The 23,981-nt window shown below is 40.0% G+C and overlaps 2 long non-coding RNA genes across 2 annotated transcripts; one reads left to right on the top strand and one right to left on the bottom strand.

Annotated features, from left to right (window-relative positions):
* Positions 1-267: 267 nt before the first annotated feature.
* LOC118631670 lies at positions 268-14,360 on the bottom strand. Its single transcript, XR_004959885.1, has 4 exons — positions 14,169-14,360; positions 1,974-2,085; positions 570-648; positions 268-365 (listed from the first exon to the last, which is right to left on the bottom strand). It is a non-coding gene; the product is annotated as an uncharacterized LOC118631670 (long non-coding RNA).
* Positions 6,019-12,582, top strand: LOC118631669. The gene is made up of 3 exons (XR_004959884.1): positions 6,019-6,308; positions 8,552-8,672; positions 10,370-12,582. It is a non-coding gene; the product is annotated as an uncharacterized LOC118631669 (long non-coding RNA).
* Positions 14,361-23,981: the final 9,621 nt, after the last annotated feature.

The raw sequence follows: 23,981 nt of genomic DNA, 5'->3' as shown, positions 1-23,981 counted from the left end.
CACCTCAAATAAAAAAAAAAGATCATTGCTATCCCTCCCATCCTCTGCCCACCCCCCATCCTTTTCAGCCCCAAGTGTGGGGAATTTCTTAAGCATCACTTGTTTTACAGGAACACAGAGCTTAGGTAAAGCTGAACATTGTCAGTCCTCCTTTTTGTTAAATATAAATGAATATAATAGGTTCCTAAACAACTAAGAGAGATGTATAAAACTCCTGGGTGAGATGAAGCAAGATCTAATTAACAGTCTTTCTCAAACTCTTGTTGGTTTTGTTTCTGTAAAATACATTGAACCACCTGGTGAACAGTTATAGCACAGGTCAGTTGTTTTAGAATTTTGAAATCCAGGCACCTTAAACAGGATTCCTGAAATGAAAAAAAGAACTATTAATATAAAAGTTTTTCACACTCTGTGGAGCACAAGTCTAGTGGATTCTAAGAGGTTAGTGGAAGAAAATCTTTGATTAAGCAGTACTTTAAAAGAAATTAAGACCACCCATATAAGAATGAGCAAAGACTAATTTATTCATAGCCTGATATATAGCAAAGGAGTTAGCCATCATCACTTACCTTTGGCAGAGTCTGAAGTGAACAGACCTAGGCATTTTGGTCACAAAAGAAGTAGTACTCAGTAGGGACACATAGAGATCTAGGGAAAAAAGGAAGTTATGACATGAGGGCAGAACCAAGGCCTTACATCAGTTTGATCACGTATTTAGATCTCTATTAGTCTCTTCTATATGGCAAATATTTGGCTCATTGTCCTAAAGTGGTTGTGGAAATATAATTTAGAATTACATAGGGTACAATCTATAGATTATAATAACTGGAGAGATGGACACTAATAAAATAATTTACCAGTTGATTTGGTTAATATCAAAAGTAGAAAATCCACCAGCTATATTTCCTTATGATCTCATTTGACGAGATTGGAATTGCCCAGGGGGTTTATAATGGGATCCAGTGATAGATGGTATACCCAGCATCAGTAAGACTGAGGGCAGTGGCTACCGTTTGAGATCATTTAAGAATGGCTTTAAAATAAATATGTTCTGACCTAACAATTATATAAGGAGGGGGCAAAAAAGAGATAAATTGCTATTATATGTGGATGACAACAATTCTTTATAGGAAATGAGAAAAAGAATAATTTAAATGTATAATACAATAATTTTTATTATATTAAAAAATTTGAAACCATCACCACAGTCAATTTTAGGATATTTTCATCACCTCAAATAATTAGCAGATAGATTTAAAAAAAAAATAGGAATCAGACAGAGGTCCTACTTTAACATCTTGGGCAGAAGCTGTCCATTTTCTAAAGTCACCTGCTTTTCCCAGCTAGTGTGGCTCAGTGGTTGAGCGTCAACCTATGCATCAAGGGTCACCAGTTTGATTTCTGGTCAGGGCACATGCCCAGGTTGTGGGTCCGATCCCCAGTGGGGGACATGCAGGAGGTGGCCAATCGATGTTCTTGTTCATCGATGTTTCTGTCCCTCTCTTCCTCTCCCTTCCTCTCTCTCTAAAATCAATAAAGGAAAAAAATTAAAATAAATAAAGTCACCTGCTTGTTCCAAAGACCAGCTGTGTCTACAAGATTTCTGAGTATCCTTAATTTGAAGTCCCCTGTTAGACTTCAAAGTTGTGTGGAATTCTGAATTACTTCTGATGAGCAGTTCTGATAAGAACGACAAAGTCCCTGGTCTGTAGATTGCCCTGAGCAACAGGCTGATAGGACATATGCCTGTGTTCTGCCCGGTGATTCTCCTTCTTTTGACAAATAACACTTTGAGACAGCATACCACGAAATAGTAACAAAAATGCAGTAAGGAGAATGAAAAGAATTGCTTGATTCCACTAAGGAGGTCAAACAATGGGAACTTGATAACAACACCTGGGTGCCAAACTGAGAGTAAATAACCAAGTAAGTCAACACAAAGGGAGTGGAGGGCAAATCTGGTGCCGACTTACCACATTGTTGTAGACTTGACAAGAGGTGAGCAGCAAGGCACCGGGGCTTCCACAGCTGGATGAAGACTGGAGTCCATGGTCATGGTGAGTGCAAACTGTATCTTGGTGAAACCTACAAGAAAACTATGGAAATAAGTGAAGATCTCTCAAATAAAAACAAGCACATTCTGTTTATTCAGAGCTTGCTATAACAAGAGAGTCACCACCAACACTTGAGTTTGGCAGAAACTCAAATGCATGTAGAATAGTGGGCAAGCCCTGGTGGAAATGAGGGAAGGCTTCAGGTACACCCTACCTGGAAGCTGTTGGCCTGAGAAGCGGGAAGCAGGCTAACTAGAAGTGGGCCTTTCTATGTCGTTTGTTAGAAATATATATTTGGCTTTCTATGGTCGGTCCTAAGTTAGAAGTAGGGGCAAAAATTAGAGAAACTGGCAATTATTGACTAGGTCCTGATTTGGACTGATGATGAAGAGACTGTGGATGGACTCTTAGGCTCATTGCTATAGAGGATGTGTGTCAGAGTTTGTTTGTTTGTTTGTTTTTTTGTTAATCCTCACTTGAGGATATGTTTTTATTGATATTTTTAAGAGACAATGGAAGGGAGGGAGAGAGAGAGGAGAGAGAATCAGCAATGTGAGAGAGACACATCTATTGGTTGCCTCCTGAACAACCCTGACATGGGCCTGGGATTGAACTTGCAACCCAAGTACACGCCCCTGATCGAATCAAACCTGAGACCCTTTGGTCCTTGAGCCAACATTCCAACTGCTAAGCCAAAACATCCAGGATTGTCAGAGTTTTATTTTCATATATGGCCTTCCCTTTGCCTGTTTGTATACCCAGCCTCTCTCCACTCACCACGTTCATTGAAGTTATGATGTCAGTTGCATTAATGATCTCATCCAAAGCATTGGTTACATCTCCAATAAAGGCATGGGTGACATGAGAATTTCACCAGAATTTCAGAGTACTCCAAACAGCAGCTCATCCCAGGAAAGAGCAGTACCATGAATGGTCAGCAGAAATGGTGATTCATAGATCTAGGCTTATAACATGTCCTCAGGCTTGAGCTTGCAGTGACTCTTCAGATCCTTGGGCAAAGCAACCAGCTACAAGGCAACCTTAGAGTCTCAATAAGAATCAGGCAGTCAGGTTTCAGTTCTCAGTGACTCCAAGTCAAGAAAAGGGAGGAAAAATGGAAAGCTTAGTTTGGAGGCTCAGGTCAATTGGTAGCCAGTATTGAAGGAATCTGAAAGAACTGAAAATCTGGTAAGGGTTGACAAATGCGCGAGATGAGAGAACCCAGTTCAGTACCTAACCGATTTTCCACAGTGGAAGAGAAAGCTTGGTCACTAGACAAGACAGAGTTTGCATGTGGACCAGTCAATTGCATTTCACAGAGCAGTGCAACATAGCTCAGAGACAATGAGTAGGGTCCGAATCTGATCATCCAGGAGAGTGTGCTATAGTGAGTTGCCCATTGAAACACACACAGTTTCTCTCTACAGTCTCTCTTCCCCTTTTGGTCAAAGACAATCTCAAAGATTATTCTTGATCACAAAATAAGGCTGGTCTCATTAGAGGTGGCCTGGTCATTTGCACAGATGCACCAAGAATGGCAATCTGCCACATAGGTTTTAGATTTCCTTTGCTGGAAGTTTTCATAAAGAATCTCAGATTGGACTTTTCAAAGCCTCTTGAGGGTAGAAAGCAAGCCAAGAATTCACCACCACTTTTCCCCTGCAGCACCCAGTGATCTGATGGGAATCCTCTCTTCCTGAGGTCCCCCAAATAGCCTAAGGTTCCTGAGCCTGCCATGAAGTCTCCTTCCTCACTCACTGGCAAGGCTGGGAACCCTATGAAGCCAGTTACCAGGCCAGTCTTCTCAAGAGAGACCAAGTCAGCCTTAGTTCCTAGAAGCATCGGGTCATATCTGACTAAATGAGCATCATTCTCCAATATGACATTCTAGGCAAAGCCTTGGTTGCATATCCAGTCTTTCCAGTTATGTCCTATTAACAAGGTGGACAGACTCTTACTGAATCTATGCAAATAACTGTATTGCCATGAAAACAAGAGTACTCAGTAAGAGTTTCAGAATTGTGGGAAGGTGAGTCAGGGTAGAACAGATAAATGTTCCACTTCTGTGTGCAAGAGCACAGTCTACTAAATTGTTATGAGTGATCGATAGCTTAATAGAAAGCGGTTCCTTACATCCAGAAAATAGAACGTGAATGCATCAGCACTATTGCAAACAAAGCCCATATCCATCCATCATCAGTTCATTCAGTCCTATGCAATCACACCTGTCTCACTCTATCTTGGATTAGCAGGCTCATAAATCCCTCTCCTTCTCAGCTGAAGTCCTGGAAATCCTGACTCAGTCCACCAACAACCCCAGTTATTGAAGCAATGCCCCCAGAAGCCAGTGAGCAGGAGTACCTGGCCTAGTCCTTCTCAGTGGGTCTTTGAGACTGTCCTTTTCAGCTGAAGACAAAGCACTCGGGCACGTAGCTGATCATTTCTGTGTACCAGAGCACAGTCTACTACATTGCCTTGAGTGATAGATAGCTTAACAGAAAGCTGTTTCTTACACCCAGAAAATAGAACATAAGTGCATCAGCACTATCCCAAAATCCATATTCGTCCAGTCTGCTCACTCCATTCAGTCCTAGGCAATTATTTCTTGTTCCACTTGAGCTTGCGTCAGTAGTCTCACGAACGCATCTGCTTTCCAGGAGAGGTTCAGAACTCCTGATTTTCACAGGTGTGATTTTACAATCCTTTAAGCAGTGCCATCAGAAGCCTGTACCCAAGAGTACCTGGCATAGTCCTTTTCACCAGGCTTTATGATGGTCTTTCTTTGTTGAAGATGGAACCCTTCTGATTGTAAGAGATTTCATGGAAGCATCAGGAGTAAAACAAAACACATTCACAAAACTCTCTGTAGATGTCAAAAGACTAAAAGTGGCTATTGTTTACTTATTACTGATATTTTTTAAAAGACAATAATCTAAACAGAGTTTGTTCTAAGAATAATGTAATTAACAAGCACATCTGGTTGTTTTCATGGCACGCAAAACAAAGCCAACCCAGAACAAGTTTATACAAAATCGTCATAAACACAGAGATTTAAGTCTATTTTCAAATAATGGTGGCTATACATCTGGTTTATTGAAATGAAAGAACATAATCTTCACAGAGAACACAATTACAGATGTAGTATATAAAAATCCTGAGACACAGAATGCCACATACGCCTAGCACATCATTAGAATATAACAAGAATATATCAAGATTTTCAAGTAAATAGATTCAGCACATCTGGAAAAGGTTTTAAACATCAATAGATTAATAAGACTCCACAGATAAGTGTTGTGAATTTCCAATAGAAAATGACTGGCCTGCAATCTACTAGATTAAAATGAAAGAAGTTACAACCAAGTTAATGTGTTTAAAAGTAACTGAAATTATGACTAAAAACATGATACTGCTTTTGTCTTAAAGGCAAAGCAACACCAGGACTCTGGTAAATTGAAACAAATCATGGACAGCGAAAACATTGACAATTCTCTGAAACCTTCTCACACAGAATACAAGTGTTTAAATATTTATGTTAATAACACTTGGCCCATGCAATTTTAACCTAGGACGGTCTTAGCATTACTTCTGATTTGACAATATTTTGTATGTAACTCATGCTTGGTAACATAGCAAATAACCCTATTTCTAACATTTCTCTTTTCACAAGGTGAAAGAACAAATCTTGGTAGTTTTCCAGGGACCCTCTGGGAAACCACAAAGGCTGACAAAGGCTAATCAAACATTGAACTTGAGGCAACTTGAAGACCGCGAGGCCCTCGATTCTATGAGAACTTCCTGTATTTTAACTTGTTTGTTTCATCTTAGGTGTGGACCCAGCCCATGTGCCCAACCACAACCACCATTTCCTGTCTTAACTTTCTTGTTATTACAGTAGTTTGTTAGATTTCAAGAACCCACTCCGCCCAGCTTCACCGCTACCCCTCCTACATTCTACAGCTCTCTCTGCATTTAAAAACTTTGCCAGCCCTCTCCCCTGAGACATTTCTGTCTTAGTCTTTGAGCCTCTTTCTGTGATAACACTCCCCTGTTCCTACTGCAGCACCCCCTTGATGAAGTCTTTCGTGCTAACGTCCAGCTTGCATTTTTGTTTTCTTTGACAGTAATGGTGCCATGACTCTGATGGAGTGTTTGTTGATCACCCCTCGGACCCTGCTTTTTTCACTCAAGCATTAAGGCCGTTTTATCAGACCCTGTGTTCTTCCCTGGCTGGGGAGATTGGGATCCACAGTGGTAAGTGGTGACTCCTACCCCAGTGTTCCAGTTGTCTGTTGGAGCATGGTAAAGCCGTGGCTTTATTTGTTCTTTCTCTTTTCTCTCTCTCTTTTTTTGTCTTTTGTTCCCTACTTCTCTGTCTTCTCATTCTGCCATTTTTGAGTGTGGTTAAAGCCCCTGACTCTGTCCCTGGAAATCATACCTAGGCTAAAGCCCAGAGGTCTTAGTACCAATAGGTGTTCCTTTCATTATCATAAGACATTGTCAGTCTAATCATTGTCCCTCAGATCTCTTCTTTGCGGGGTACATCCTACATCATTACGGTACTGATGCTATCCAATGTCTTCAAAATGGCAAAATTGTACTAATGACCACTTAGAATTTCAACGGTCCCTTTGGGGAACTTGGTCTCTCCTCCAACCCTCTCCTGAAATTTAGTCCATATTGGCTCATTCTGAGAGGGGCTCTTGAATCCCCTGATTCCAAGATTTTATCCAAACAATGAACTGCTTTTATTATTGGTACAAAGAACCAGAAAAATGTCTCTCCCACAAAAATAGTTCAGAGACTATTGTTTCCCTCCAAGATTGTCCTCCTTCCTCGACAACTTCTAAGACCTGTCTCTTCTCTTCACTCACCTTCCCAGCTTGTCCCTTCTCTTCTTTCTACCCTGAAGCTCCCTGGAATCCTTTGCTCTCCCTCACCACCTCTGCCCACCCTTGCCAGACCTGTCCTTTCTCACTCCAACCCCTCAACCTTCCTGCCGTCATGCGAGACTTAAGTCCCTCTGACACTGTCGGGGCTCCAGAGACACCCAGAGCAACGGCCTGAGGCTGAAAAAGCTAACAGGAAGCTGGCTGAGGAATTTTTCCACTCAAATGGAGTTTGGAGACACCAGATGGCTGCTTGGTCTCCCCTCCACCCCTCTCCCAAACTTTAGTGCACGGTCTCCATAGGCTTGCCCATCGTGGCGAAGGACAGCCTCAGGTCTGCTCCACAAATACCGGTGAAGATGCTCAGCCCTTGACTGAGCAAGCTACCTCCCTGAGCCCCATCTGCCAGAAAAGCAGTCCTTGTAAAAATGTAAACCGTGAGGCAAGGATGAAGTCGGCTCTTTTATATGAGCCGGTGAGTTTTGTATTTCAGGGTTTATGCCTGAACCATGGCTAAAGTTGTAAAATGAAAAATCAAAGCTGTAATCTATCTGTGTGCCTCTGTATATGGGTATGTATGTAAGTGTGTCTATATGTGTGTGTGTGTGTGATGCATGTATAACATTTTCCTAATTACAAACTGTGCTACCACACTCTACTCTAAAATCCTTTCTAAAAATTCCTTTTGTATTACCTAAGAGATAAATAAGAGGTTATAATTTTAAGTATTCCGGAAATTTTAAGAAACTATTAAAATTAAATTTCTAATATACACAATGTGGAGAAAAGGGCATTCTTACATAAACTTACCAAAATATTACAAACATTTTTACTTCACATGATATAAGTACATCTTGGGCAAATGAGACTTTAATAAAAATGTCATCTATTTATTAATTTAATAAATACATCTATGTCTTCTGAGTTATCAATCTGGCGAAAATACATGTTTATTCTAATTGGATATTTTTTTAAGCATATACAGACTTTCTGAACCTCTTTGTTTTATAATTTAGATATATTACTGCTTTATTCTAACTATATGCTCGATATATTTATGGCATATTATGCTTCAGGGTTATTACATCTGACATTTTTTTCCCTCTAAAGAATATATCCCTCCATTTTCAGAAAATAGATGTAATACCCACTGTTCTTTGACACTAAGATCAATCATCATGTTTATGCATATTTTGTTTAAAATATTTTACACTGACTGAAGTGCCACATGAGTAAATTTTCTCATCACTGGTATTATTATTATTATTTTTTTCTTTTTTAAATCCTCACCCAAGGATAGTTTTCCATTTGTCTTCAGATAGACTGAGAGAGAGAGAAAAGCATCGATGTGATAGAGACACATCGATTGGTTGCCTCCCGTGTGGTTCTGACCAGGGCTGGGGACCAGACCACAACCAAGGTACATGCCTTTGACTGGAATCGAACCCATGACCCTTTGGTCCACAGGCTGATGCTCTAATGACTGAGCAAAACTAGCCAGGGCTCAATTGTATTATTTTTATAGGGAACTGTCATCAAACTTTTCCCTTTTGGAAACTATCAAAAATACGTTAACCGTGACCATTTTATGTCTTTTGTCGTCTACAGATAGTTTCATGTTTCACTCTCATGCGTCCCAAAGAAGACTTGGAGATCAGCTACGTGCCCGAGTGCTTTGTCTTCAGCTGAAAGGACAGTCTCAAAGACCCGCAGAGAAGGACTGGGCCAGGTACTCCTGCTCACTGGCTTCTGGGGGCATTGCTTCAATAACTGGGGTTGTTGGTGGACTGAGTCAGGATTTCCAGGACTTCAGCTGAGAAGGAGAGGGATTTATGAGCCTGCTAATCCAAGATAGAGTGAGACAGGTGTGATTGCATAGGACTGAATGAACTGATGATGGATGGATATGGGCTTTGTTTGCAATAGTGCTGATGCATTCACGTTCTATTTTCTGGATGTAAGGAACCGCTTTCTATTAAGCTATCGATCACTCATAACAATTTAGTAGACTGTGCTCTTGCACACAGAAGTGGAACATCTATCTGTTCTACCCTGACTCACCTTCCCACAATTCTGAAACTCTTACTGAGTACTCTTATTTTCATGGCAATACAGTTATTTGCATAGATTCAGTAAGAGTCTGTCCACCTTGTTAATAGGACATAACTGGAAAGACTGGTTATGCAACCAAGGCTTTGCCTAGAATGTCATATTGGAGAATGATGCTCATTTAGTCAGATATGACCAGATGCTTCTAGGAACTAAGGCTGACTTGGTCTCTCTTGAGAAGACTGGCCTGGTAACTGGCTTCATAGGGTTCCCAGCCTTGCCAGTGAGTGAGGAAGGTCACTTCCTGGCAGGCTCAGGAACCTTAGGCTACTTGGGGGACCTCAGGAAGAGAGGATTCCCATCAGGTCACTGGGTGCTGCAGGGGGAAAGTGGTGGTGAATTCTTGGCTTGCTTTCTACCCTCAAGAGGCTTTGAAAAGTCCAATCTGAGATTCTTTATGAAAACTTCCAGCAAAGGAAATCTAAAACCTATGTGGCAGATTGCCATTCTTGGTGCATCTGTGCAAATGACCAGGCCACCTCTAATGAGACCAGCCTTATTTTGTGATCAAGAATAATCTTTGAGATTGTCTTTGACCAAAAGGAGAAGAGAGACTGTAGAGAGAAACTGTGTGTGTTTCATTGGGCAACTCACTATAGCACACTCTCCTGGATGATCAGATTCGGACCCTACTCATTGTCTCTGAGCTATGTTGCACTGCTCTGTGAAATGCAATTGACTGGTCCACATGCAAACTCTGTCTTGTCTAGTGACCAAGCTTTCTCTTTCACTGTGGAAAATCGGTTAGGTACTGAACTGGGTTCTCTCATCTCGCGCATTTGTCAACCCTTACCAGATTTTCAGTTCTTTCAGATTCCTTCAATACTGGCTACCAATTGACCTGAGCCTCCAAATTAAGCTTTCCATTTTTCCTCCCTTTTTTTGACTTGGAGTCACTGAGAACTGAAACCTGACTGCCCGATCCTTATTGAGACTCTAAGGTTGCCTTGTAGCTGGTCCTTGCCCATGATCTGAAGAGTCAGTGCAAGCTCTAGTCTGAGGACTTGTTATAAACCTGGGACTCATCACTGCTATAGACCATGCATGGGCCAATTTCTCTCTTGAAAAGCTGCTGTCTGGGACACTAAGGATCCTGGTGAAATGCTCAGCTAATGTATCCCCTCATAAGAGAAGTAACTTCGATGCTGGGCAACATAATTAGGAGCATAATATGATTCAAAAGGTTGTGCTTCATAATTAGGAAAGTTTCATCCACCGAGCTCTTGAAATTCGCTAAACTAGATACCCTTAGGGTTCAACTTCTGGTTGTTACTTTGTTCCTTTCCTTTGTATTAACATTTTTCCTTTTTATTTCAGGGTTCCCACTTTTTCGATGCCTGACCTCACGGACACAGAAACAACTGGCCTTGGCCAGCACACGAAGCAAAGGGTCCAACCAGTCCTGTAGGGACGTCACCGAGGACTGGTTCACTCAGCATCCCTTGTTCAAAAAATTTCTTATCCCTGTATTGTTCAAGTCTTGTTGAGCCTGCCTTGAACAAGAACAGGGACTGACAAAGTGGGTTAAACCGTGCTGAGCACAACTGCAGGCAGCTCTGCAGAGCACCGCTAGGCCCTCGGCTCCGTGTGAACGTTCTGCACTCGGGCATGTTTGCTCCACGTCACATGCAGAATAGCAACGCCATGTGCCTGATCACACCAACTCTGCCGCCTCAACTTTTCTCTTAGTGCAATATTTGGTGCAGTCAAGCTGAAAGGCTGCGCCCACACACCACCTTCAAGCATTGCAACTCTCTTCCACCTTCCACACTTACCTAGCCCAGGTCTCCGCGTAGAAAAGCTATCCTTGCCCGCACCTTGCTTGAAACTTCTCTGGCTTAGGCTTTGAGCATCTCCCTGAGGCAAAACTCTTGCTTAATAATGTCTTTCTTTACTCAAGTCTGGATTTACCTTGTCTTTCTTGACAATATAAAAGATATCATTTAGGATATGATTTTTGGAAGGTAAAATATAAAAAGTTGTCAAGAAGTTTGAACACTCGACTCAGTAGGATCATGGATTGCCGAGAATCAGTACTTGGTTATCTATTTAACCAAAATGGTAATACAAATTTTAAAAAGGTAGATGGTAACATGATTATAAAGAACTTTAGCTCTTTTAAGTGGAAAACTTTATTCTTTTAAACTATCAAGGATCTGATAAAGTCCACACAAAATGTAGGAAAATATTTCGCTAAGACACTGAATAGTTGTTGTCTAGGTAGATTACTCAAAAGGTAAAAAAAAATCTTTTACAAGCTCTTATTAAGAAACCAATCATCAGAGGGGAAAAAAAGTCATTTTTAAGAGAGAAAATCAAATTCTAGTTTTGAAATTACAACTCCTATTTTAAATCATATAAGTAAACTCATCAAACCTAAACCAGGTTTGACTATGAGAACTAAAAGTTTTTTTTCCATGAACCATCCGCAACTTTCTCCACCCAGGAAGGTTCTTTGAAGATGACTTTCTCTTTCTCATCCGGAAAATCTAGTCGTTTTACTTCAGAACAAACCTACTCTCGTCTTTGATGAGACACCTGCATGCTTAGCACGCCAAGTGTGTTCTCTCTGCCCCTCTCACTCCTATGAGTCTGACCCACATCTATCAGTTGTAATTTTATAACTACTGTAACCTCAATTGCACAGGGAAAACCAGGAGGTGGTATAAAAAAACAGCTATACAATGAACACTGCTTGAAATGCCAAGACTGAGCTTATTGAGCTACTGCGGAAGGGAAAAGAGCCTTCAGTAAAGCACTGAGCTCAGTTTCCAATACGGCAAAGACAGCTGGTCACCCACAGCCAAGGAACAGCGCAAGGGGTCAGTGGGTGGAAAATAACTAAGAGGAACTTGATTAGCTATCAAGGGTGCAGGAATTCTTGCTAAACTGGCTTAGCAGAATTTTTACAGGCCAAGGTCTTAGATATTCAAGGCAGGAACTTGATCAGATATTGGGGGAGGGGGTGGTGTTTCTTAAGATTCTTGGCTAAAACTGGGTTAGCAGCCTAAGGCCGAGGCCCCATCTACAGGCTCGTAAGAGCCTGACTAAAGTTTGGGCAAGGAGGGAGTCTCTGTCAGTAGAAAATTGTAAACTATCTTCATACGTCCACCTTTGCCAGCAGAGTTGATAAATATATATCTCATGACTTTCCATGGCCATAAATATCCCTTACAGTATAACTTCTTACTGTGGCAGGAATAAACATGTCCCTTAACAGACCCAAATATACAGCCTCTCTGTATTAAGGAAAAGTAGGAAGTGAAAAGTGTGAAAAAATGAAATGATTTTTAGTAATTAATGCTTCAGTATTTTAGCTTATTTAGGTATGTTCTAGATATCTGACAAATTAACTCAATTTAGCATCAGACCAAGCTTTTAAATTAAGAGGATTTTGGAAACTATCTTCAAGTGACATACTATAAAACATAGTTACTTTTTTTGCCCTGGCCAGTTTACTCAGTGGTTAGAGCATCAGCCCTCAGACCAAAGGGTCACGTGTTCGATTCTCAGTCAAGAGCATGTACCTGGGTTGCAGGTTCAATCCCTGGCCCAGTTAGGGTCATGCAGGAGGCAATGTATCTCTCTCACATTGATGTTTCTTTCTCTCTCCCTTCCTCCCTCCTTTCCACTCTATCAAAAAAAAAAAAAAAAAAAAAATCAATGGAAAAATATCCTTGGGTGAGGATTAAAAAATAAATTTAAAATAAATTTAAAAAAACATAATTACTGTTTAAATAGTGTCAGAATAATGAGTTAATTTGACAAAAAAGTTTATACTTTTTATAATCTTTAAAATCCAGTAACTAAAATGATAGCTTATTAAATCAGCAAACCTTTATAAGTTGAGAAAGAACATGCCGAGTAGAATGAAAATATGTTTCTATTATACCTGGTGATGATAACTCCGAAGATATAGCTGTTTTTTATTGAACCAATAATATTAAATTAGTCTCATTTGCCAAAATGTACCTCACTTATGTATACTTGAATTTTTCGTCCATATAACAATTTTACCACTTTAAAAGTATTAGGAGTTTAATCTTTTTGATATCTTGGAATTTAAAAATATTCCATTTGTATAAGTCCTTACTTAGCTCTAAGTCCATCAGAATAGTGCTCTTTAAAAATACGTTAATATTTACAAAATGGAATCCTATGCAGCTACAAAAAAGAAGGAACTCTTACCTTTTGTGATAGCATGAATGGACCTGGAGAGTATGATGCTAAGTGAAATAAGCCATTCATAAAAAGACAAATACCATATGTTTTCTCTTATATGTAGAATCAAATGAACAAGACAAACTAACAGACAAAATAGAAATAGACTCATAAATACAGAAAACAGACCGACAGCTATCAGAGGGGAAGGGGTTTGCAGAGCTGGGTGATGAAGGTGAAGGGATTAAGCAAAAAAAAAAAAAAAAAAACCCTCATAGACAGACAGGTAATAGTATGCTGATTACCAGAGGGAAAATGGGGGTGGCAGGAGGTGGAAGAGGGTAAAAGGGGGATAAATGGTGGTGGAAAGAGACACCATGATTTCTGGTGGTGAATATATAACACAACATATTGATGATGTATTATAGAATTGCACTCTTAAGCCTATATAATTCTATTAACAAATGTAACCCCAATAAATTCAATTAAAAAGTGTATAACCTAATTTAGTGGGAAACTATTACATACCCAAGACACATAACTATACATGTAGACATAAAAAACTCATAGCTTCAGTTCTAAAGTTTCAGCCCACCGGTTTGGCATAAATCCAGAAATACAAAATTCACTTTTCATACAAAAAAAAAAAGAGCTTTTGTCCTCCCAGTGGATACAAATTCTTAATTGATTTGAGTTCAAAACAGAGAAAAATGGGTAAACAAGGAGAAAAAAATAACAAACTTGATTTTCTGACATTTTTTACCTAAGAGAGATAAGGTATCTGTAAACCATTTAATTCTTTAGAGAGATTGCTAAATGATCAGACTATAAAACAAAAATAAGAACAAATCCAGTACCAGAAATCCATTAAGCATTCCAGAAAAGTCAAAATCCAATTTTTACCATGCTACCAACAGACAAGAGGTTGGAACACAGGACAAGTGTCAGAACTTACCCTTAGATCCCTGGGTTGCCAGTCAGAAATGAAGAATGATCATCTCCACATGGTCTATTACCTGACTGGAGCAGACCAGAATCTGAATCTGAAGGCAAGTTATAATCCTGAGCCATGGCACCAAACTGTCAAAGACCAAAAACACAAAAAGACACAAGTTAGGAGACTAATATTCTTTACACTGTTGCTGTAGGGAGCTCACCCCAATCTGAAGATCTCCAGAAAGGTATCAGCTTTTATAGGGAGAATGACGAAAAAATATGCAAATTGGTGGTTTACAGTGTGGTTACGTTGCCAGCTGCAGAGATGCTTTAGTCATCACCTACAAAGGAAGTGGTTTTTGAGGTAACTTGAATGCAGATAATCTACCACATAACAAAGAACAGGAAGTTGAAGTGTTTATGTTTTGCCTTATCAGGCAAGGGGAACATTTGTTTAGTTTTGACAAAGATATAGTAGCAAAGAGTTTCAAGCAGAAGTAATAACAAAACAAAATGATCTCATCTAGTCTAGGCTCTAGATTCTTGTCATGAGTCTAGACTACATTCTGGTCTAGTTTCTAGTTCTCTATACCTGAATCTAGGCTATGTCATGACCCCTCCCACCCCACTGGCTCTTCTGCATGGAATGTACTTACTTTTAATGCCCCACCTCCCAACCTCTGTATATGTAGCCTTTCTTCCTTTCACTTACTACATCTGTCCACATCTCTCCATTGGTCGAGATGCTGGTCCAGTCATTATATCACCTTATCCCTTCAAGACTTCTGCACTGCCTAAATGGTCTTCATCCTTCCAGTCTTTTCTCACAATATGGTCTCCACAGAGCAGTGAGAGTGAACTAAATAAAAATCTGATTTTGTTACTAATCTGTCAAAAATTTTAAATCTCTCCCTATTGCTCTTCAAAAAACAGTGTGTACTGCACAGCATAGCACCCAAGCCCTCACGCGTGGGCTTGCTCCTTTCTTCTGCCAGCCCTTCGGAGACTCTCCAATTCTATTGAACCACGTGCAGTTCCTCCATGTCTAGACATTGCTTGTGTGTTTTCTTCTGCCTCCATCAAGCTAAATCCTTAATGTGTGTATACATGAAGTTTAGATGATGCCTCTTCTGGGTTCCTTTCTGGCCCCACCTCCCCTATCAGTCTTCCTGTCTGAATGGGCTCAAGTTTCTCTATTCTACATTCTGGTCTTCCATATCACCTACCACACCATTTGGAAAATTGGTAGCAATTTCCAGAGATAGGTACAATTGTTATCTTTGTTGCATAGATACATAATTAAGGATCAGAGAGGCTGTCACTTCCCAAAGCTCATACAGCTGCTAAGTAGAGAAGCTGAGGTTATGCTGCACAGAGGAAAGAGCCCTGGCTCACTCCTTGAATGTGGTCAACTAACTTGCATCACATCTAGTCTAGTCTCTAGACTCTTGTCATGAGTCTAGACTATACTTTAGCTTCCTGTTCTTTGTCACATGGTGGATTATCTGCAATTGAAATTCCAGTGCACTCAAGCTAGCTCAGAAACCATTTCCTGTGTAGATGCTGACTAATGCACCTCTGCAGCTGGCAGTGTGACCACACTGTAAACCACTGGTCTTGTTGGCCAAGAGAACAACAGTAATTCACATTCTTTAGTCCTCAGTTTCTTCATTTATTGAATAGAACCCCTGATGCCCACACTTTTCATTTCCTTCTGTCAACCCATCCCTTTGTTTATCTTAAAGCATTTAACTTTCACTGTTTTATATTTTGTTCATAAAATTAGTGACTCTTATAGCTCTCAAAGAGTAGAAAATACGTCACCTTCATCTTCTTTTCCATAGTTCCCAGGCCACTGTTCTATGTTTTAAATGTATTAACTCATTCAATCTTCACAATACCACAAGGAAGGTTTTGCTTTTTTCTTTTATTTCCCACTTAAGGAGGCTACTGGCCTCAATCCCAATTTTATTCACGTCAGGTGGATGTGGAAGGAGGCAGTCTGGCTCCTTAATTTCTGTATTGTACAAGACAGTAATTAAATTTTCTTCTTAAATCTAGGTCTAGTTTCAGAAAGGATTTATATATATATATATATAATATATATACAAATATATATATATATTTGTCTCCTCTTTCTCTGAACTCTTTTTAACTCTTGCTTTTATTCTGTGATCAGTATTTATTTTTGTGAAATAAAATAATTTTTATTGCACTCTAAAATTTCAGATATTAAATCTCATATATACATTATTAATTTATCAGTGTTACCATGAGCAACATTGAAAGAGAAAAGTCTTCCCCTACTTTTCACATTTTACAACCTGAAATGTGAAGATTAGTCTCTCCAAAATATGCCACTTTGACAAAACGATTACTTTGACTGAGGCAATTAAGAAGGAGCTGACAATAAAGCTCTCTGTCCTCCCCCTATTTGCCTAAAAGCAGGACATAAATTGACAAGTGTGTCCTCTCTCCCCTCTCTACCAGAAAGGACAAAAGTTAATCACCAGAGACAGCTTTAGACCTTTATCAGCCTGCAGGTGGCACCAGACAAATCTACATGACAAACTGGGCTAGCCAGCCTTCACCTACCACTAGCTTCGGTGATGAGAAAACAGCTTTTCTGAGTCGCTGCCCAGGCGTTTCAGAGCATGGCACCTGCTCACACCAAGTCGGGACATTTCCACCCCAAGTTCTCACTTTGCTTCTCCTGGAGCAGTTTTTTGGTTTTTTCTTTTAAAAATACAATTAATGTATGTTTCCCAGGTTTATTGAGGTATAATGGACAAGTAAAAGTGTATATATTTATTTCTTAAATATATATGTATTTATTTATTATTGACAGTATTAGAGATGTTCCCATTTTTCTCCTTTATCCTCTTCCCCCCATCCCTCAGCCTTCACCACACTACTGTCTGTGTCCATGGGTTATGCATATAGGTGTATAAGTTCTTTAGTTTGTCTCTCCCCCCCCCACCCCCCCACCCCACCCAGGATAAGTCAGTCTGTCCCATGCCTCCATGCCCCAGGACTTACTTTGTTGGTCAATTTATTTTGTTCATTATATTTCACATATAAATGAGATCATGTGAAACTTGTCTTTCTCTGACTGGTTTATTTCATTTAGCATAATAATCTCCAGGTGCATTCTGGCTGTCTTAAGGGTATGGGAACCTTCTTTTTTTCAGCTGTATAGTATTCCATTATGTAAATATACCACAGTTTTCTTATCCATTCATCTAGTCATGGGTACTTGGACCACAGCACCTTCTAAAATAATCATGGTGTTGCCCTGCCCGGTTTGCTCAGCGGTTAGAGCAGACCAAAGAGTCTCGGGTTCAATTCTGGTCAAGGACATGTACCTCGGTTGTGGTTCCTCATCCCTGGTGGGGTAGTGCGGGAGACAGCCAGTCGATGTGTCTCTCTCACATTGATGTTTCTCTCTCTCTCCTTCTCTTCATCTTTCTCTCCCACTCTATCTGATGATAAATCCTTGGATGAGGATTAATAAATAAATAAATATAAAATAAAATAATCATAGCGTTGAGCCTGCCAACGTTACTGACTCTGCCCCAACTATCTTGTAAGTAACTCGTGCTCACTCCCCTGCTCTCTACCGACTGCAAGCTTGTGACCTGGGGTAGAGAACTGCTCACTGAGTAACCCACCCCTCCCCCAATCCCGTTTCTGGGATCTGTGAGTAATAAATCTTGTGACTCTACTTCCTTTGTTGGGGTTTATTGGAACTGTGCCTTCAATCAAAGGATCCCAGGGGTGTCGGGGTTTCACTTCCCCAAAGTGAGAGTTTGGGTGCTGCGGGAGTTACCTGATGACTGGAAGAGGTGGCTTGTGCCCTCTCATTCAGCAGACAATAATTTGCATGTTTTTAATTTAATGCACCAGCCAACAGCCCCAGCACAGTTTCTCTTAGATTTGCTTTCACACAACTTGCTGCCCCTGGGGACCTAAAGCTGTTGTCTTTGTCTTATCACTTCTCTAAACCTTTATGCTTCCCTTGCTAAGCAAGTTCTAACTAAACCTTTGAGCTACTCATCTCTGAGTTTCTCCTGTATATTTATGAAATATACATGTTAACAAACTTCTGTTTGTTTTTTTCTTGTTAATCTGGCTTTGCTACAGAGCCCTAGCCAAAACCTAAAAGGGTTGAAGGAAAAAAGGGGGAATATCTGTAATATTAAACATACAAAAATATGAAAGAGTGCACATGTTGCCTCTTAGACCTGGAGAAGTCACGGATTTATGAAAAGCAACACAAATCTTAGATAAACAAAAATGTTGCGCATGGGGCCCAAGATATGCTCGTTTTGGCCTTATAAGACACAGAACACATATAATATGTAGGAATTAAAAAAGATCCTTCACATTAAAAAAAAAAACAGAAGTAATTAGATGTTGGAACATGGCGATGAGCAAGACCGGAGCAATAGTGAGCGGGTGAGTGGGTGATAGGTGTGAGGGAGAGTGTGAACGAGTGTGGCTGTGGATGAATATCTATCTGCGCAGTAGTGTGGAAACTTCGGGCAGATGGTACTAGGGCCAGGGAGCAGCCGGCTACCACTCTGCACTGCTTGGCGGGCACTTTTGCCCACTCAGGGATGAAAGGCACTGCCACTTGGAAAGATCTGCTGGGTCCTCCTTGGGAAGAGGCAGCAGGGAGTGGCTAGAGCACAGAGCTCTGTGGCCCTGAGTGCACCTTGCACCATTGGACCAGCTGCTTCTGCTGGCCACCCAGCCAGGACACAGTAGCCATGACGCCAAGGCACCAGCACATGGAAGCGCTGGGGGATCTAAGTCCCATCCTTGGCAGCAGCAACAGCACCGGGAGCTGAGCCCCACCCCCGGGAGCTGAGCCCCACCCCCGGAACCACCAGCATCGGCTCAGGAGCCAAGCCCCACCAGGCAGCAGCGGCTCCTCGGGATCCCCACATCCCAGCAGTGCCTACAGTGACACACGAACATGAGCTGCCAGCCATCAACCCTCCTGGACCCACAGCTGACAAGAGGCACCTGCCCCACTACTGCAGCCACCATAGAGAGCTACCTGGGGTGCTGCCCCAGGATGACTAGACTCAATCCAAGACCTGGCCCTAGCACAACCTAATGCCCCTGGACACACCAACCTGCCAGCATAACCCGGGGCACCCTGAACCATGAAAATGATGAGATAAAGAAACACCCCCCAAAAGAAAGAAAAGGAGGCATCACCAGAAAAGGAACTAAATGAAATGGAGGCAAGCAGTTTGTCAGATAAAGAATTCAAAGCAATGGCAGTAAGGGTGCTCAAACAACTAAGAATTACAAGTAACTTAATGACAACTGTGAAGAACTCAGTGGGAGCTTGAAAAAAGATGTAGAAGCTATTAGTAAAAATCAAGAGGAAATAAAGAATGATATAGCTGAAATAAGAACACCTTGGAAGGATTCAATAGTAGATTAGAAGAAGCTGAGGACAGAATCAGTGAGATAAAAGACAGGTTAGAAAAAAATAGCCAATTAGAGAAGCAAATGGAAAAAATAAACAAAAAAGCAAGAAGAGAGTTCAAGGGAGCTTTGGGACATGAAATGAAACAACATTTGCATCATAAGGATACCAGAAAAAGAGGAAGTGGAGAAAAAATTAGAGAACCTGTTTGAAGAAATAATGACAGACAACTTTCCTAAGCTGGTGAAGGAACAAGTCACACAAGGACAGGAAACACAGAGAGACACACCAGCTGGGCTGCTTTCACTACTCTTATTCAAAATAGTACTGAAACTCTTAGTCACAGCAGTCAGACAAGAAAAAAAAAATAAAGGGCAGCCAAATTAGAAAGGAAGAAGTGAAACTGTCATTATTCACAGATGACATGATATTGTACATAGAAAACCCTAAAGACTCCACCAAAAATCTACTAGATTTAATAAATGAATTTGACAAAGTGGCAAGATAAAAAATTAACATCCAGAAATTGATGGCATTTTTATACACCAATAATGAGCACTCAGAAAGAGAAACTAAAAAAAAAAAAAACAATCCCATTTACCATTGCAACAAAAAAATTAAGATACCTAGAAATGAACTTAACCAAGGAAGTAAAAGACCTGTTCTCAGAAAACTACAGAACACTGAAAAAAGAAATATTATACCATGTTCATGGGTTGGAAGAATCAACATCATTAAAATGCCCATACTACCCAAAGCAATATATAGATTTAATGCAATTCCTATTAAAATACCAACAGCATACTTCTTAGAGCTAAAACAAAAACTCCAAATGTTTATATGGAACAAAAAAAGACCCCTAATAACCACAGCAATTTTGAAAAAGAAGAATAAAGTTGAAGGGATCACAATACTGGATATGAGTTTATACTACAAAGCCATTGTAATCAAAACAGCCTGGTACTGGCACAAGAACAGGCATATAGATCAATGGAACAGAACAGAGAACTCAGAAATTGACACAAGGCAGTATGCTCAATCAATATTTGACAAAGGAGACAAGAACATACAATGGAGTAAAGACAGTCTCTTCAATAAACGGTGCTAGGAAAATTGGACAGCTACATGCAAAAAAAAATTAAACCAGACCACCAAATTACCCCATACACAAAAATAAACTCAAAATGGATGAAAGACGTAACTATAAGTCATGAAACCATAAACATCCTAGAAGAAAATTTAGGCAGAAAAATCTCAGGCATCACACAAAGCAGAATTTTCAATGATACATTGCCTAGGGCTAGAGAAAAAAAAAGGAAAAATAAAAAATAAATGGTCTACATCAAGCTGAAAAGCTTCTGCACAGCAAAGGAACCCAGCATCAAAATGAAAGGGAACCAACTATATGGAAGAACATATTTGCCAGTGATACACTGGATAAAGGGTTCATTTCCAAAATATATAAAGTACTCATACAACTCAACAAGAGGAAGACAAATGATCCAATTAAAAAATAGGCAGAGGACCTGAATAGACAGTTCTCCAAAGAGGATATACAGATTATACAGATGGCCAAGAGACATACAAAAAAAAAAAAAAAGCTCAACATCACTAATCATCAGAGAGATGCAAATGAAAACAACTATGAAGCATCACCTCACACCTGTCAGAATGGCTCCCATCAACAAAACATCAAACAAGTACTCGTGAGGGTGTGGAGAAAAAGGGTGCTGGTGGGAATGCAGACTGGTGCAGCCACTATGGAAAACACTATGGTGTTTCTTGAAAAAAATTAAAAATGGAACTGCCATTTGACCCAGTGATCTTACTTCTAGGAATATATTCTAAGAAGCCTGAAACACCAGTCAGAAAGAATTTATGTACCCCTACATTCATAGCAGCACTATTTGCAATAGCTAAGATCTGGAAACAGCCCAAGTATCCATTAGTAGATGAGTGGATACAAAAGCCATGGTACATTTACAAAATGGAATACTATGCAGCTGTAAGAAGGAAAGACCTCTTACCCTTTGAGATGACCTGGAGGGACCTGGAGAGTATCATGCTAAGTGAAATAAGCCAGTCAGCGAAGGACAAGTTATCACATGATCTCACTTTTTTGTGGAATAGAATGAACAAAATAAGCTGATGAACAAAATAGATCCAGAGACATGGAAGTAAGGAATAGAATGACAAACCTCAGAGGAAAAGGGAGTGGGGCAGGGAGGGAAGCGATAAACCAAATGCCCTGGCTGGTTTGGCTCAGCGGTTGGAGTGTTGGCCTGCAGACCAGAGAGTACCGGGTTCGGTTCCCGCTAGGGGCACATACCAAAATTAAAAATAAAAAAAAAGAGATAAACCAAAGAACTGATATGCATAAATGCCCAACAGTGGACACAGACAACAGTGTGGTGAAGGCAGAGTTGGAAGCAGGGAGGAGGATGTTAGTTGGAGGGAAAGGAGAGACATCTGTAATAATTTCAACAATAAAGACAAATTAATAAAAATAAATAAATTAATAAATAAAAATAAAAGTAATGAAAGATTCAAGAGTATAACTAGTAAGATATTTTTAAAAATATAAATCTTACAATTTATTTTTTTAAAGGAGGCAGTGAAGTATCTGAAGAAAAGTGGTCAATTCGTCATTTCCTTGTGAAAATCTTAAGGTATAACCAAAACAATGAAAGAATACCTGACAATCAAAACATGACCCCCCAGAGATTTATATCAAGAAATAAAGGACAGCAAGCCTAAAATATAAACACATTCACTCTTTTTTTTCCCAGGCCTTATTACTCAATCTTGCCACTTAAAAGAGCATACTCATTTCTCTGCCCCTAAAAATGTTTAAGATGGTATGGAATAGAACCATATGCTTATGATGTTCAGCAATTTCTGGAAACTGTTCACCATATGTTTCTACTGGAACTTTTATTTATTTTTGCTTTGTTTTTTTTTTGTTTTTCTTTCTTTTAAATTAATTAATTTATTTTTGTTACAGATGTTTCTCCGTTTTCCTCCCTAGAACCCTCCTCTCAATCCTGCCACCCCCACCCCCACCCCCAGGACTGTTGCCTATGTCCATTGGTTACACATACATGCATGTAAGTTCTTTGGTTTTTCTCATCCCTCCCCAACTCGCCCCACCCCCGACCCCCTACTCTTAGGTTTGTCGGTCTGAACTGTACTCCTTTCTATGTTTCTGGATCTATTTTGTTCATCTGCTTATTTTGTTTATTATATTCCACAAATAAGTGAGATCATGTGGCATCTGTCTTTCTCTGATTGGCTTATTTAGCTTAGCATAATCCTCACCAGGTCCCTCCATGTCCTCTCAGAGGATAAGAGATCTTGTCCATCTGGTGTGGCTCAGTGGTTGAGCATTGACCCATGCACCAAGAGGTCGCCAGTTCGATTCCTGGTCAGGACACATGCCCAGGTTATGGGCTTGATCCCCAGTGGGGGGCATGCAGGAGGTGGCCAATAGATGTTCTCTCTCATCAATGATTCCTTCTCTCTCTTTCACTGCCTCTCTCTCTAAAATCAATAAAGAAAAAAAAAAGTTTTTTTTAAAGGATAAGAGATCTTTCTTTCTTACAGCTGCATAGTATTTCATTGTGTATATGTACTAAAGCATTTTTATCTATTCATCTACTGATGGACACTTGGGCTGTTTCCAGATCTTAGCTATTGTAAGTAGCACTGCTATGAAGATAGTGGTACATATATTCTTTCTGATTGGTGTTTGATTTTTAATTTTTCAAGGAAACATCATATTGTTTTCCCTAGTGGCTGCACCAGTCTGCATTCCCACCAGCAGTGTACTAGAGTCACCTTTTCTTCACACTCTTGCCAACTCTTGTTGTTTGATGTTTTTTGTTGATGGCAGCCATTCTGACAGGTGCGAGGTAATACCCCATTGTTGTTTTAATTAGCATCTCTCTGATAATTAGTGATATTGTGCATGTTTTTGGCCATTTCTATGTCCTTTTTGGAGAGATGTCGATTTAGGTCCTCTGCACATTTTTTAATTGGGTTCTTTGTCTTTCTTTTGTTGAGTTGTATGAGTACTCTATATATTTTGGAAATTAGCCCCATATCTGATGTATCATAGGCAATTATGCTCTCCCATTTAGTGGGTCCCCTTTCCATTCTGATACTTGTTTCTTTTGCTGTGCAGAAGCTTTTTGGTTTGATGTAGCCCCATGTATTAATTTTTTCCTTGTTTTTCTTGCTTTAGGTATTGTATCTGTTAAAATTCTTCTGTGTGTGATGCCTGAGAATTTTCTATCTACATTTTCTTCTAGGATTTTTATGGATTCATGAGTCACATTTAAGTCTTTTATCCATTTTGAGTTTATTCTTGTGTATGGTGTAAGTTGG

This window comes from Molossus molossus, unplaced genomic scaffold, assembly GCF_014108415.1.
Source record: "Molossus molossus isolate mMolMol1 unplaced genomic scaffold, mMolMol1.p scaffold_m16_p_16, whole genome shotgun sequence".
Lineage (NCBI taxonomy): Eukaryota > Metazoa > Chordata > Mammalia > Chiroptera > Molossidae > Molossus > Molossus molossus.
The sequence above is the reverse complement of the archived record's forward strand: the minus strand, read 5'-3'. Positions and strand labels throughout refer to the sequence as shown.